The 14,261-nt window shown below is 38.2% G+C and overlaps 1 long non-coding RNA gene across 1 annotated transcript; it reads left to right on the forward strand.

Annotated features, from left to right (window-relative positions):
• Positions 1-1,826: 1,826 nt before the first annotated feature.
• Positions 1,827-3,688, forward strand: LOC104224330 (uncharacterized). Its single transcript, XR_710326.1, has 2 exons — positions 1,827-3,149; positions 3,403-3,688. It is a non-coding gene; the product is annotated as an uncharacterized lncRNA (long non-coding RNA).
• Positions 3,689-14,261: the final 10,573 nt, after the last annotated feature.

The raw sequence follows: 14,261 nt of genomic DNA on the forward strand, positions 1-14,261 counted from the left end.
TATAAATAGTTGATAAATATCACGTACTGAAAAGTATCTTTAGGTGTTAGAAATTAATTTTATAAATAAGTAGTTAGGATATATTTTGATAAAAGTGTTGAACCTGATAATAAACAGTTTTTGATAAAAATGTAATGATAAACGCTTTTTCTATTAAATTGATTGGAATATCTTTAAAAAAAATTTAAAAAGATAAAATTCAAAAGTAATTTTTACATTAGAAAAACAATACCAAAATAAAATAGAGAGATAATTAAAACTTATGTTTTAGGAAGAGTATTTCAAAAATTAGAAAGATATCAGGATAATAAGTAAAACACTTGTTCAAACCAAAAATGCTTAATTATAAACTGTAAAATAATAAGTTGAGAGAGACCAACACATTACTTTTGACTATTTTGGCTTATAAATACAAATGTTTACCAAATGTATAAATAAGCTACACGTGCTTATAAGCTAGTTTAATTTGATCAGTTTATAAACTTAGGCAAACATTAATAATTCAATATTATCAGTGAACTCAACTTAAATAGTGGATATTTCTAGAAGACCTTGAGATCCAGCGTACGATTAGCTTAATGTGACAAGTTTAATGGAAGAAATCTACAATTGAAGTTTGTTTAGAGTATTCGATTGCTTCTCTTTGAAGACTTTCTAAGAGGCCGTTTGGCCATACAAAAGTTTTCACCTTTTTTTTTTTTGAAATTAAAGATGAATTTTTGAAATTTTTCGAAGATTTGAAAAACTTCCAAAGTCAAATCACTTACAAAAATTCAAAAACAGTCCAAAATTGTATTCATATCTAAAGACAACTCTAACTTTCAAATACCATCTTCACTTGATTTTTTTTTTTCCATTTTTTTCGGAATTATACAATTCTTATGTCCAAAGCCCACTAAGAGATTAGTAATTGAATCTTCTAACTCAATCCAAATAACAGTAAGTTTAGGTTCCTCATCAGCACTTTCATCGTCATCTTCTTCCAAAATCACTTCTTATTCCATTTCTCCGAGAGACTTTTTCAACGGTTCGAATCCGTAACTTTTTGGTCACAAGACAACAATTTTATCAGTTACGCTAATAATTTCCCTCGTAGAATATCATTATACAACAACAACGACAACAAGAAGCCTAGTGAAATCCCACAAGTGAATTTTGGGGAGGGTGAAGTGTATGGAGACCTTACCCCTACCTAATGTAGGTAGAAAGACTGTTTCCGAAATACCCTCAGCTCAAAAGAAGTAAAAATGAAGTAATAAACAAATAATAGCAACAACCATGTAAGTAGATATGAGAACATATGAAGATACGTGCAACAATAGATATCTAAGAATACGATACAATAAAAAAGATGTAGTCTTGCCGGAAATAATGACACAATATGAAATAGAAAAATACAAGACTAGGACTAATACTACTCTGATGCCTAGACGAAACTCTAGACTGCTTATCAACCCAAAAAACTAATCCTTGACCTCCACACCCTCCTATCAAGGGTCATATCCTCGGTAAATTGAAGTAGCGCCATGTACTGCCTAATCACATCATCCCATTACTTCTTAAGCCTCCCTCTACCCCTCTTCTGACCCGTGTGTCATGGTCAACCTCTCACACCCCCTAATCGGGGCATCAAGGTCTCTCCTCTTTATATGCCTGAATCATCTCCACCTCGATTCCCGCAACTTATCTTCTATAAGAGCCAAACTGTAGAATATCATTATATTGAGGTAAAATATAATATGAAAAATCTATTCCAGAAAAAAGAACTGGTTAGTGGCTACTATAGTAACCAATTTGTTGCTTGTAAATGCACCTGCAAACCTAAACTCATTTTTCTCCCACCAACCCGTCGTCTCTCTTCCTCTTTAATGGTTAGCTGCTCACAATAACTTTATTAATTCACTTTAGGCTTTAGCCTTTGGGTTTTGTGTCTTTTTCCCTTGTTAATCACTTGGTATAAATAAAGACCAAGACAACTCCATAGCTTCATATATCCTTGTCTCTTTATCACCAATCTTTCTCTTGCTTGCTTTTCCATCCTTAATTCCAAGTATTGTTTAGTAGCTTGCATTTATCATACTTGTGAATATTCTTTCTTACTTTCGTTGGTTTTGAAGAGGTGAAAGAAACATCAAATTTCTTTTTACAAAAATAATAAAAAAATAAAAAAAATAAATTGTTGGCACTCACATGTTTTCCTTTTAAGCTTATTCACAAAAATCTAAATTTCGTAGTTTACTGCTTCTTCCTTTTAGTTTGTTCATTTTGGTTTTTAATAACATGTTCTTGCCATGTTCTTAACCTGCTCTAGTAGTCATATACTCGAAATATCATGTATGTTTAACATGTTCATGACATGATATTTCTTCGGTTTCGGTTATCTTATTATTTTGTTGTTGATACTATTTCCTTTTTATGGCTTTTTCACTATTGTACTTCTTTTAAACAATGCCATGAATGTGCCTTGCTTGAGCCGAGATCTAACAAAAATAGTTTTTCTACCTTCATAAGGTAAGGATAAGACTACGTACATACCGTCCTCTCCAAACCCTAGTTATAGGATTACACAGTGTTAGTGTTATATCATGTATGTTTAAAATCATATGTTCTAAAGATACATTTTGTATGTGCTGAAAATATTTCTTTCTTTTTAAATTTAATATCTAGTCAAACACTTGAGTACTGTATTCTTATATGCACTAGATGCTTTAGAATCAATGTCCAAATACAAAAGCAAGGAGACCAAGAAGCTTATATTTGGAGTGCTAGTTATTGTTTCTATTCAACGTTAAGTGGGAACAAGTGAAGCTGCCAGGATCTAACCTTGGTCAAAATAAAATTGGAAAGGAATAAAGAAAAATAAATTTTGACTATAGTTAGGTCATGCTCAGACAGCATCACTCTTTCTCACGGAACGAAATCATATATGGAAGCACAATATTCTTCTACAACTATATTTGAAGCTGAAAGCTGCAAAGACCAAATAACAGACAGATCACTACATAAGAGTAAGTCGTCTTGGACTATGAAAAATATTCTTTCTTTTCCACATGCTATACACATGCTTGGAGGGGCCTTGGAACTATTTCAGTGTGACGTGTAAGTCACTGGTTCGAGCCATAAAATTAGTGACAGATGCTTGAATCAGGGTAAGTTGGTTATATTACACGTCCTTAGGATACAATTCTTCCTTTGACAGACTTACACTGCATAAATGCGGGACACTTTGCACACCATACTGCCGTTTTTTATGCTATACATATGCTTCTTAAATCTTGATGCAGTGTATGGTTTTCTTTCTCTTGAACTACCTTGTGGTGCTTTTTTTTTTATATAATATTTAAATTAAGTGTTTTTTCATTGTATCTGACTTTTTGATGGATTCTCTACTTATGCATGCAGAATCATTGTGAACGTTTTTTTTGGGCCATTAATGGGAGAATGGACGAGGAAGGCAAAAATTAATGTGCAAATAGCGATGGTTTTCGACTCCAATATAAGTTGCCCATTCGTATTAAAATTTCAACAATTTGATCATTTAATTTGCACGTCTGCATGATATAAACAGACTAGCGCAAAATTTTAGTATCATTTTAATTTGACAGTTGTCATTTATGTACTCGTTCGTCTTTACTCTTTATGTATGTGTGAAGGTTTTCGAATTCTTCTTTTGATTGTGATTTTTTCATATGCTTTTTAAATATTATTATTGATTTTTAATTATTAGTATAATTTATAGTACTTTTGTAATATGTAAATTTTATTTTTAAAAAATTAAGAATTTTGAAAAAATTTAAATCTCGATAACCCAAAAGTGTTATATAAATTGAGGCAGAGGGTAATTGAGTTGGAGAAAAAGTTCAAATATGATACACAAGCTAAGGTCAAGACAGAAGTATTTTTTGAGTTAATTTCTCATGAAAGACAAAATCAAGCATTGGTCAATAGCTCATGGACAAATTTAGTTTGTTTCCCCTATAAAATATCATCTTGAGTTGTTAAGATGAGGCAATTTCGGTTTACCTGAGGCTATTCCAAAAAGAATAGGCTTGTGATTATATCTTAAATGTCTAATCTGAAAAAAAAAATACTTGCATTAATATGTAAATCTGGGTATACGCCCAAGTCCGAAACCTTCTAGAATATCTAAAGGCAAATTCAGGCATACACCCAAGTTCAAAATTATCGTCTGAACCTGACGGAACCATCAAAACTCTGATCCGAGGTCAAATACTCAAAAATCAAACTTAGTCAACTCTTCCAACTTAAAGCTTCCTAGTTGAGAATCATTCTTCCAAATCAACTTCGGATCACCTAAAAATCAAAATCGACGATTCACATAAGTCAAAATGTATCATATGAAGCTACTCATGACTTCAAACAGCTGAACGGAATGCAAATACTCAAAACGACTGGCCGGGTCGTTACATCCTCCCCTACTTAAACATACGTTCATCTTCGAACATGCCAAGAGTCATTCCTAGGCCATCAATTCCCGGTGTAACCTTACCATACACATACTCAAGGGTGATTGCACATCATCCCAACCCAAAGTCTGACAACACAACATACTGAAGATCCTTAATTCAACCTAACTGTTGTACTTGAAAGCATGCCTATATTTCTGTACTGGATTGTGCCTGCAGAACTCGTCACTATTTTCAGCCTAGAGGTTAGTCTTGTTACTTATTGAGTTGGTTGTACTCATAATACACCTTGCATCTTGTATTCAGATCCAGGTACTTCCAGATACGACGACTATTAGATTTCAGAGATCTATCTATTGGAAATTATCGAGATAGCTGCTTGGCATTCATAGACCTTGACTCTCTTTCCTATCAATGATTTGTACTGTTCTATATTTTCAGACATTATTTTCATTAGTCAAACTTTATTATTATTTAGATGCTCATGCACTCAGTGACACTGAATTTAAGGAGTGCATTTCGTATTAGTATTTTGTGGGATTTTCTATTAAACCTAAATATTATGTTTTCAAACTTAAAAGATTATTGTGATTTATTGAGGTTATCAGCTTGCTTAGTATTGAGATATGCGCCATCACGATGTGTGGGATTTTGGGTCGTTATAAGTTAGTATTAGAACCTAGGTTACATAGGTCTCACGAGTAATGAGCAGGTTTAATAGAGTCTTGCAGATTGGTACAAAGATGTCTGTACTTATCTTCGAAAGGCTGTAGAACCTTTAGGAAAAAAATCACTTTCTTGTATTCTGGTCGTGCGACTTGTTGATTTTGGAAACTAAAGTTCTGTTATTTTATTCTCTCACAGATGGTGAGAACATGTACTACCGGATCGGACGACTAATCACCAGTATCACCAGTTAGGGACGCGAGAGGTCAGGGTCGTGGTAGAGGCCGGGGTTGCGGTAGAGGTCAAGGTCCAGCTAGTACAGGAGCTAGAACAACACTCGTTGATCCACTAGTTGCTCCAACTCAGGAGCATGTGCCAGATATAGTTGAGTCGGTTGAACTAATTCAGGCACCAATTATACTTATTGTGATTTCAGGCCTTCAGGAGACTTTATCTCAGATATTGACTGTTTGCACTGGCCTTCCGCACCTGCCACTTTTCAGGCTAGGGGAGGTACTCATACCTCTTTTTCCCGTACTCCAGAGCAGGTAGTGTAGGGACTTCAAATATCGGGGGCACCTCTAGTCCAGCCGGTTGCATCTGCTTAGGCCCAAGTGGGTCCTATTATGAATGAGGAGTTGAAGAAATTAAGGAGACTTGGGAGGCTCCATCCTCTAACATTCAGTGGAACTGAGTAAGATGATGCTCAGAATTTCTTGGACAAATGCCAGCGGATTCTTCGTACAACGGGTATTCTGGAGACCAGTGGGGTCTCATTTATTACCTTTCAGTTGACTGAGGCAACCTACAGATGGTGGGAGGCTTATGAGAGGAGCAGACCAGTTGGTGCAGAACAACTTTCATGGCAGGAGTTCTCAATGTTATTCTTGGAGAAGTTTGTACCACATACCCATAGAGAGGAGCTGTGTAGGAAGTTTGAACAACTCCATCAGGAGGACATATCGGTTACCCAGTATGAGATGAGTTTTTCAGACTTGGCTCGTCATGCATTCTAGTTAGTTCCCACTGAGAGGGAAAACATTAGAAGGTTCATTAACAGCCTCAACCAGTAGTTTCGTTTTGTTATGACTCTGGGAAATGTAGCAGGTGCTAAGTTCAACAAAGTGGTTGACAGTTCTTGACAGTTAGAAATGGTCTATACTTAGGAACACGAGGAGAGGGAGGCCAAGAGGTCTCGTGGTTGGGGTAATTCCTGTGGTGCTCCTTTTTAGGGGACAGTCCTATCACAGCAGGGGTCGACCTTATACGCCCGCTGCTCATCGTGGCGCATCACCTAGCCATGGTTCATACAGTGCTCGACCGTGTCAGTCATCTCTTTGTGCACTTCCAGCTCAGAGTTTATCTCGTGCACCATCAGTTTAGGGTTCATCCATACCAGGTTCTTCTAGTAGCTATTCCGGTTCTTAAGGTCCACATCAACACTTGCCGACATTTTCAAAGAGGGGTTGTTTTGAGTGTGGAAATTTGGGTCATATAAAGAGACATTGTCCCGCCTTTTGCGAGGTTCAGTTTAGAAAAGGAATCAGGCTGTGGCTCCCGGACCAGTTATTCCACCACCTTCCCAACCAGCATGGGGTGGGGCACAAGCAGCCAGAGGTCGCCTTAGAGAGGGAGGCAGATCAGGTAGCGGATAGGCTAGATTCTATGCTATTCCTGCCAGATCATATGCAGTTGCCTCAGACACAATAATTACAGGTATTTTTTTAGTGTGCCACAGGGATGCTTCTATATTATTTGACCCTGGTTCCACATATTCGTATGTATCATCATATTTTGCTTGTTATCTGGATATGCCCCGTGAGTCCTTAGTTTCACCTGTTCGTGTATCTATGCCAGTAGGCGATACTATTATTGTGGACCGCGTATATCGATCGTGTGTAGTGACTATTGTGGAAGTGGAGACTAGATTTGATCTTTTACTACTCAGTATGGTCGATTTTGATGTGATCTTGGGTATACATTTATTGTCTCCATGTCATGCTATTCTGAACTGTCACGCAAATATTGTGACGTTGGCGATGCCGGGATTGCCAGAGGTCGAGTGGAGAGGTTCTCTAGATTATGTTCCTAGCAGGGTAATTTCTTATTTAAAGGCCCAACGTATGGTTGGGAAGGGGTGTTTATCATATTTAGCCTTTGTGAGAGATGTTTAAACAGACAATCCTACTATTGAATATGTACCGGTAGTGCGAGACTTTTCGGATGTGTTTCATGTGGATTTGTCGGGTATGCCGCCTGACATGGATATTGATTTTGGTATTGATTTGCTGCCAGATACTCAGCCTATTTCTATTTCTCCGTATTGTATGACGCTAATAGAGTTGAAAGAATTGAAAGAGCAACTTCAGGAACTTCTTGATAATGGGTCTATTAGGCCTAGTGTATCGCCTTGGGGTGCACCGGTTCTATTTGTGAAAAAGAAAGATGGTATTATGCGGATGTGCATTGATTATAGGTAGTTGAACAAAGTTACGATTAAAACAAGTATCTTTTGTTGCGCATTGATGATTTATTTGACCAGCTTCAAGGATCAAGGGTGTTCTCCAAAATTGATTTGAGGTATGGGTATCACCAGTTGAAAATTCAGGATTTGGATATTCTAAAGATGGCATTCGGGACCCGTTACAGTGACTATGAATTTCTTGTGATGTCTTTTGGGCTGACCAACCCCCAGCAACATTTATGCACTTGATAAATAGCGTATTCCAGCTGTATCATGATTCATTATTGTAGTATTTATTGATAATATCTTGGTGTACTCACGTAGCCAAGAGGAGCATGCACAACACTTGGGCATTGTATAACAGAGGCTGAGAGAGGAGAGACTTTATGCCAAATTCTCTAAGTGTGATTTCTGGCTTAGTTTGGTGGCATTCTTGGGACACATAGTGTCTAGTGAGGAAATTAAGGTGGATCCGAAGAAGATAGAGGCAGTTTAGAGTTGGCCCAGGCCATATTCAGTTATTGAGATTCGGAGTTTTCTCGGCCTGGTCGGATATATTGACGCTTTGTGGAGGGTTTCTCGTCTATTGCAGCACATATGACCAAATTGACCCAGAAAGGTGCTCCATTCAGGTGGTTAGATGAGTGTGAAGAGAGCTTTCAGAAGCTCAAGACTACTTTGACCACAACCCCAATTCTAGTTTTGCCTTCAGTGTCGGGTTCTTATATAGTATATTGTGACGCTTCTCGGATTGTCATAGGATGTGTCTTAATATAGGAGGGTAGAGTAATTGGTTATTCTTCGCGCCAATTGAAGCCACATGAAAAGAACTACCTTGTTCATGATTTAGAATTGGCAGGTATTGTTTATGCATTGAAGATTTGGAGGCACTATCTCTATGGTATGTCTTGTGAAGTATTTACAGATCATCAGAATCTTCAGCATTTATTCAAACAAAAGGATCTAAATTTGAGATAGTGTAGATGGTTGGAGTTGCTAAAGGATTTTGACATTACTATTCTGTATCATCCTAGGAAGGCCAATGTGGTGGCCGATACTTTGAGTAGAAAGGCAGTGAGTATGGGTATCCTTGAATCATTCCTGTTGGTGAAAGACCGCTTGCTACAGATATTCAGTCCCTAGCCAACCAGTTCGTGAGATTAGACATTTCAGAGCCTAGTCAGATTCTAGCTTGTGTGGTTTCTCGGTCTTCCTTATATGACTACATCAGAGAGCGTCAGTGTGATGACCCTCATTTGCTTGTCCTGAAAGACACAATTTAGCACGACAATACCAAAGATGTTCCTATCGGAGATGATGGGGTGTTGAGGATGCACGGTCAGATTTGCGTACCAAATGTGGATGGACTGCGTGAGTTGATTCTTGAGGAGGCCCATAGTTCGCGGTATTCCATTCATCCTGGTGCCACTAAGATGTACCAGGACTTGAGGCAACACCATTGGTGGAGAAGAATGAAGAAAGATATAGTTGGGTTTGTAGCTTGGTGTTTAAATTGTCAATAGGTGAAGTACAACATTAGAGACCCGGCGGTTTGCATTAAAGACTTGAAATTCCGGAGTGGAAATGGGAGTGTATCACTATGGACTTCGTAGTGGGACTCCCACAGACTTTGAAGAAGTTTGATTCTATTTGGGTGATTGTGGATCGGTTGACCAAGTCCGCACATTTTATTCCAGTCATTATTACTTATTCTTCAGAGCGGTTAACTGAGATTTATATCTGTGAGATTGTTTGCCTTCACAGTGTGCTAGTGTCCATCATTTCAGATAGGGGCACACAATTTACATCACAATTTTGGAAAGCAGTGCAGTGAGAGTTAGGCACACAGCTACAACTGAGTACATCATTTTATCCTCAGATGAACGGACAGTCCGAGCGCATTATTCAGATATTGGAAGATATGTTACGCGCTTGTGTTATAGATTTTGGGGGTTCCTGAGATCAATTTCTGCCTCTAGGAGAGTTTGCCTATAATAACAACTACCAATCGAGCAATCAGATGGCTCCGTATGAGGCTTTATATGGGAGATGGTGTCGATCTCCGGTGGGTTAGTTTGAGTCGGGTGAGGCTAGGCTATTGGGTACTGACTTAGTTCAGGATGTTTTGGAAAAAGTTAAATTGATTCAGGATCGAATCCGCACGGTGTAATCTAGGTAGAAGAGTTATGCTAACTCGAAGGTCCGTGATGTTGTTTATATAGTAATAGAGAAGGTACTGCCAGAGTTTCACCTATGAAGGGTGTTATGAGATTCGGGAAGAAGGGTGAGTTGAGTCCTAGGCATGTTAGACTTTTTGAAATACTTAAGAAAATTGGAGAGGTAGCTTATGAACTTGCATTACCGCCTAGTTTATCGGGTGTTCATCTAGCGTTTCATTTATATATGCTCCGGATGTATGTCGGAGATCCGTCTCATGTTTTGGATTTCAATACGATTCAGTTGGATTACCTTGACTTATGATGTGGAGCTGGTGGCTATTGTAGATCGACAGGTTTAAAAGTTGAGATCAAAGAACATAACTTCACTAAAAGTGTAGTGGAGAGGCCAGCCAGTCAGAGAAGCTACTTGGGAGACTGAGCGGGAGATACAAAGCAAATATCCACACCTATTTGAGACTCCAAGTATAATTCTAAACACGTTCGAGGATGAATATTTGTTCAAGACTAGGAGAATGTAACGACCCGGTCGATCGTTTTGAGTATCACAATCCCGTTCCCCAATTTACTGCTATTTCTGTGTTCAGTTATAATTTCGTGACTTGTCGGAGAGGTTTTAAATGAAATGGAACACTTAGTTCCAAGAATTAAGGCTTAAGTTGAAATATTTGACCGGATGGTGACTTATGTGTAAATGACCTCAAAATAGAATTTTGATGATTTCAATTGCTCCGTACGGTAATTTTGGACTTAGGAGCATGTCCAAAAAATAATTCGGAAGTCCGTAGTTAAATTTGGCTTGAAATGGCTAAAATAGAAATTTAAGTTTGGAAGTTTGACCGGGGAGTTGACTTTTTGATATCAGGGTCAGAATCCAGTTCTGAAAATTTTTATAGGTCCATTATATCATTTATGACTTGTGTTCAAAATTTGAGGTCAATTAGACTTGATTTTTGATAGGTTTCGGCATCAAATGTAGAAGTTGAAATTTCTTAGTTTCATTAGGTTTGAATTGGGGTGTGATTTGTGTTTTTAGCGTTGTTTGATGTGATTTGAGGCCTCTACTAAGTCCGTAATATATTTTGATACTCTTTGGTGTGTTCAGGCGGGGTCTCGAGGGGCTCATGTGAGTTTCGAAGTGGTTTTGAACCATTTTTAGGCTATTTATTACTGCTGGTTTTTGAGAGCAGTGTGCGAAATTTCGGATGCACAGAGCTGACTTTGGAAGCTTATATCGCGAAATTTTTGGAAGCTTAAATTTTGAATTTTTGTGGAAAATTAGTATTTTCATATGGAATTAATTCCTATAATTTGTGTTGACTGAAACAAATTAATTGTGGCTAGACTTGAGGCGTTTGGAGGCTGCTTCGCGAGGCAAAGGCATAGAGGAGTAAAGAATTGTGCTGTTTGAAGTAAGTAACACTTCTAAACTTGGTTCTGAGGGTATGAATCCTCAAATTATGTGTTCTATGATTTGCTGGAGGTGACGTACATGCTAGTTGACAGGCGTGTGGGTGTGCACTGTAGAAATTGTGGCTTAAATAAATTCGCGGAGTTGTATAATTAAGGAACCATGTCATTATCCATATATCCTCCACGTGTTAGAGAAGTTGATCTGAGACTCATATTAAAGATCATGTTTAGGTTACGTGCCGATATTTCTGGACCCACAGAGGTCGAATCGCTGTTGAATTATCTATTTAAAAAATTCTGATTATGTACTTAGTCACAGCCATCATTGCATATCACATCTCAGTCTCTGTTGCCATTTGTTGATACATCATATCATTACGTCGGGTCAATTTTCATATCATTGTGAGCCCGAGAGATTAGAGATTTTGAGTGATATTATGGGATCAGGCTGCACGCCGCAACATGTTTTAATTATACCTGGATCTGGCTAATATAGCACTTGGGCTGAAGGAGCACCTCCGGAGTCTACACCCCAAACAGTGAGCGCGATTGACTTTATATTGAGGTATGGATCTTCCTTGGGCATGGATCTTGCCGAAGCATTTTATATTGAGGGACGGATCTTCCCTGGGCCTGGATCTTGCCCGAAGAATATTATATTGAGGGATGAATCCTCCCAGGAGATGGATTTTGTCCAACCTTATACAGTACTGAGTGACTTACTGTCAGTTGATGTATACATGTATATGGGATAGATCTTCCCTGGGCTGGATTGGCCATATACAATACTGAGTGATTGATTATTTCGAGGGTGTGAGTGCACGAGATTTCCACAGAAGTGCATCACATACAACATATACATTGGCATGTAGATATAGAGATCTAATATTCCTCATATCATTCAGGATTGCTCTATCTTACTTGTTCTGAGTTGAACTATTGTACTTGAAAGCATGCCTACATTTCTGTACTTTTATTTCTATACTGGACTGTACTTGTAAAACTCGTCACTACTTTCAGCCTAAAGGTTAGGCTTGTTTCTTATTGATTTGGTTGTACTCATACTACACCCTTCACCTCGTGTGCAGATCTAGGTACTTCCGGATACGGTGGCTGCTAGATTTCAGAGATCTAACTATTGGCGATTATCGAGGTAGCTGCTTGGCGTTCGCAAATGTAACGATCCGACTGGTCATTTTGAGTATCTGCTCTTCGCTCGGTGTTTTGAGTGCTCGAGTATCTCCGTATGATGTATTATGACTTGCGTAAATCGTCGGTGTTGGATTTCAAGTTATCCATAATAGATTTGGAAGAAGAATTTCAAGATTTAAGCTCTAAGTTGGAAGAGTTGACCAAGTTTGACTTTTTAGCATTTGACCTTGGAATGGAGTTTCGTCAGTTTCGTTAGCTCTGCTGGGTGATTTTGGACTTAGGAGTGCGTCCGGATTGTAATTTGGATGTCCGTAGTCGAATTAGTCTTAAAATGGCAAAAGTTGAATTTTTGGAAAGTTTTATCGAGAGTGGACTTTTGATATAGGGTTCGGGTTGCACGCCGCACCAGTACATTGATGAAATGTGACTCCTTATTCCTGTTTAGTGTATTTTGCTTTCACATTGTTGAAAATAGATTATAGTGAAATGTTAAAATTTCCCTGCCTGCTTAACTTGCTTAGTAGTCTTCTTATATAGTTTTCTTACTGTTATTTGTCATGTCTGAATTATTACTTGTTAGCGTACGGAATCGAGTTGTGTGGGGCTCTATATGATTATTGTTGATACTTGTCTGTGTGGATGCTTGTATTGGCTGAGATGAGGTTTCTAGAGACCTGAGATTTGCGCTATCGTATTGGGATGAGGACGAGGAGGGTTTGGAAGAATAACACTATATTTTGTTTAGGATTTGGACAATGGCCCTGATCAGGCGAGTGAGTTTCTTGGCTTATTGATCCGATGAGTGGTTAAGCGGTTATGCTTGTTTCTTTCATCATCGGTAGGGTATGAAGGTTTTGAACAAGGTTCTAACCGATATAAGATTTGCTACCGGTACTGGATTTGTTTTAGGGCAGTAATGGTGGTCAGCAGTTCCTACTGTGGGTTTTGAAGTAATGGGGTATATCTTGTGATTATATTTTAGGTTATGGGTATGATTTGAAATAACTTGTTCAGACTTATATAGTGTGTAGATGTGGGATTCGGGTCCTATAATAAATTCTGGATGATAGAGATTGAGTTCTAAGGTTTAAGGACTAAGGTCAAAATAAGGATCTATAGTTATGTTGTGTTGGCAGGCTTATGTGGATCAGGGTGATGTGGGATCACCCCTGGGTTTATGCATAGTAAGGTTACACCGTGATTTGACAGCTTTGGAATGACTCCTGGCACATTTGAGGATGAACGTGTGTTTAAGTGGTGGAGGATGTAACGATCCGACTGGTCGTTTTGAGTATCTGCATTTAGAACGGTGTTTTAAGGGGTCGAGTATCTCCGCATGATGTATTATGACTTGAGTAAATCGTCGGTGTTGGTTTTCAAGTTATCCGGAATCAATTTAGAAGAATGAACTTCAAGATTTAAGCTCTAAGTTGGAAGAGTTGACCAAGTTTGACTTTTTAGCATTTGACCTCGGAATGGAGTTTGTCGGTTCCGTTAGCTCCGTTGGGTGATTTTGGACCTAGGAGCGTATCTGGATTGTAATTTGGAGATCCGTAGTCGAATTACTCTTGAAATGGTGAAAGTAGATTTTTGGAAAGTTTGACCGGGAGTAGAAATTTTTTGATATCGGGGTTGGATTACGATTCCAGAAGTTAGAATATGTTCGTAATGGTAAATGTGACTTGTGTGCAAAATTTAAGGTCAATCGGAGGCGATTTGGTAGGTTTCGGCATTGGTTGTAGAAGTTGAAGTTTCAAAGTTCATTGATTTTGACTTGAGGTATGATTCATCGTTTCGAGGTTGTTATGCGTGATTTGAACTTCGAGTAGGTTTGTTTTGTCATATGGAACTTGTCTACAAAATTTGGCGCCATTCGGAGTTGATTTGATATGGTTCGGATGCTCAGTTGCGATTCTAGATGTTATTGAAGTTTAGTTTGATCTTCATGCATTTTGGCATCCG

This window comes from Nicotiana sylvestris, chromosome 2 (assembly GCF_000393655.2).
Source record: "Nicotiana sylvestris chromosome 2, ASM39365v2, whole genome shotgun sequence".
NCBI lineage: Eukaryota > Viridiplantae > Streptophyta > Magnoliopsida > Solanales > Solanaceae > Nicotiana > Nicotiana sylvestris.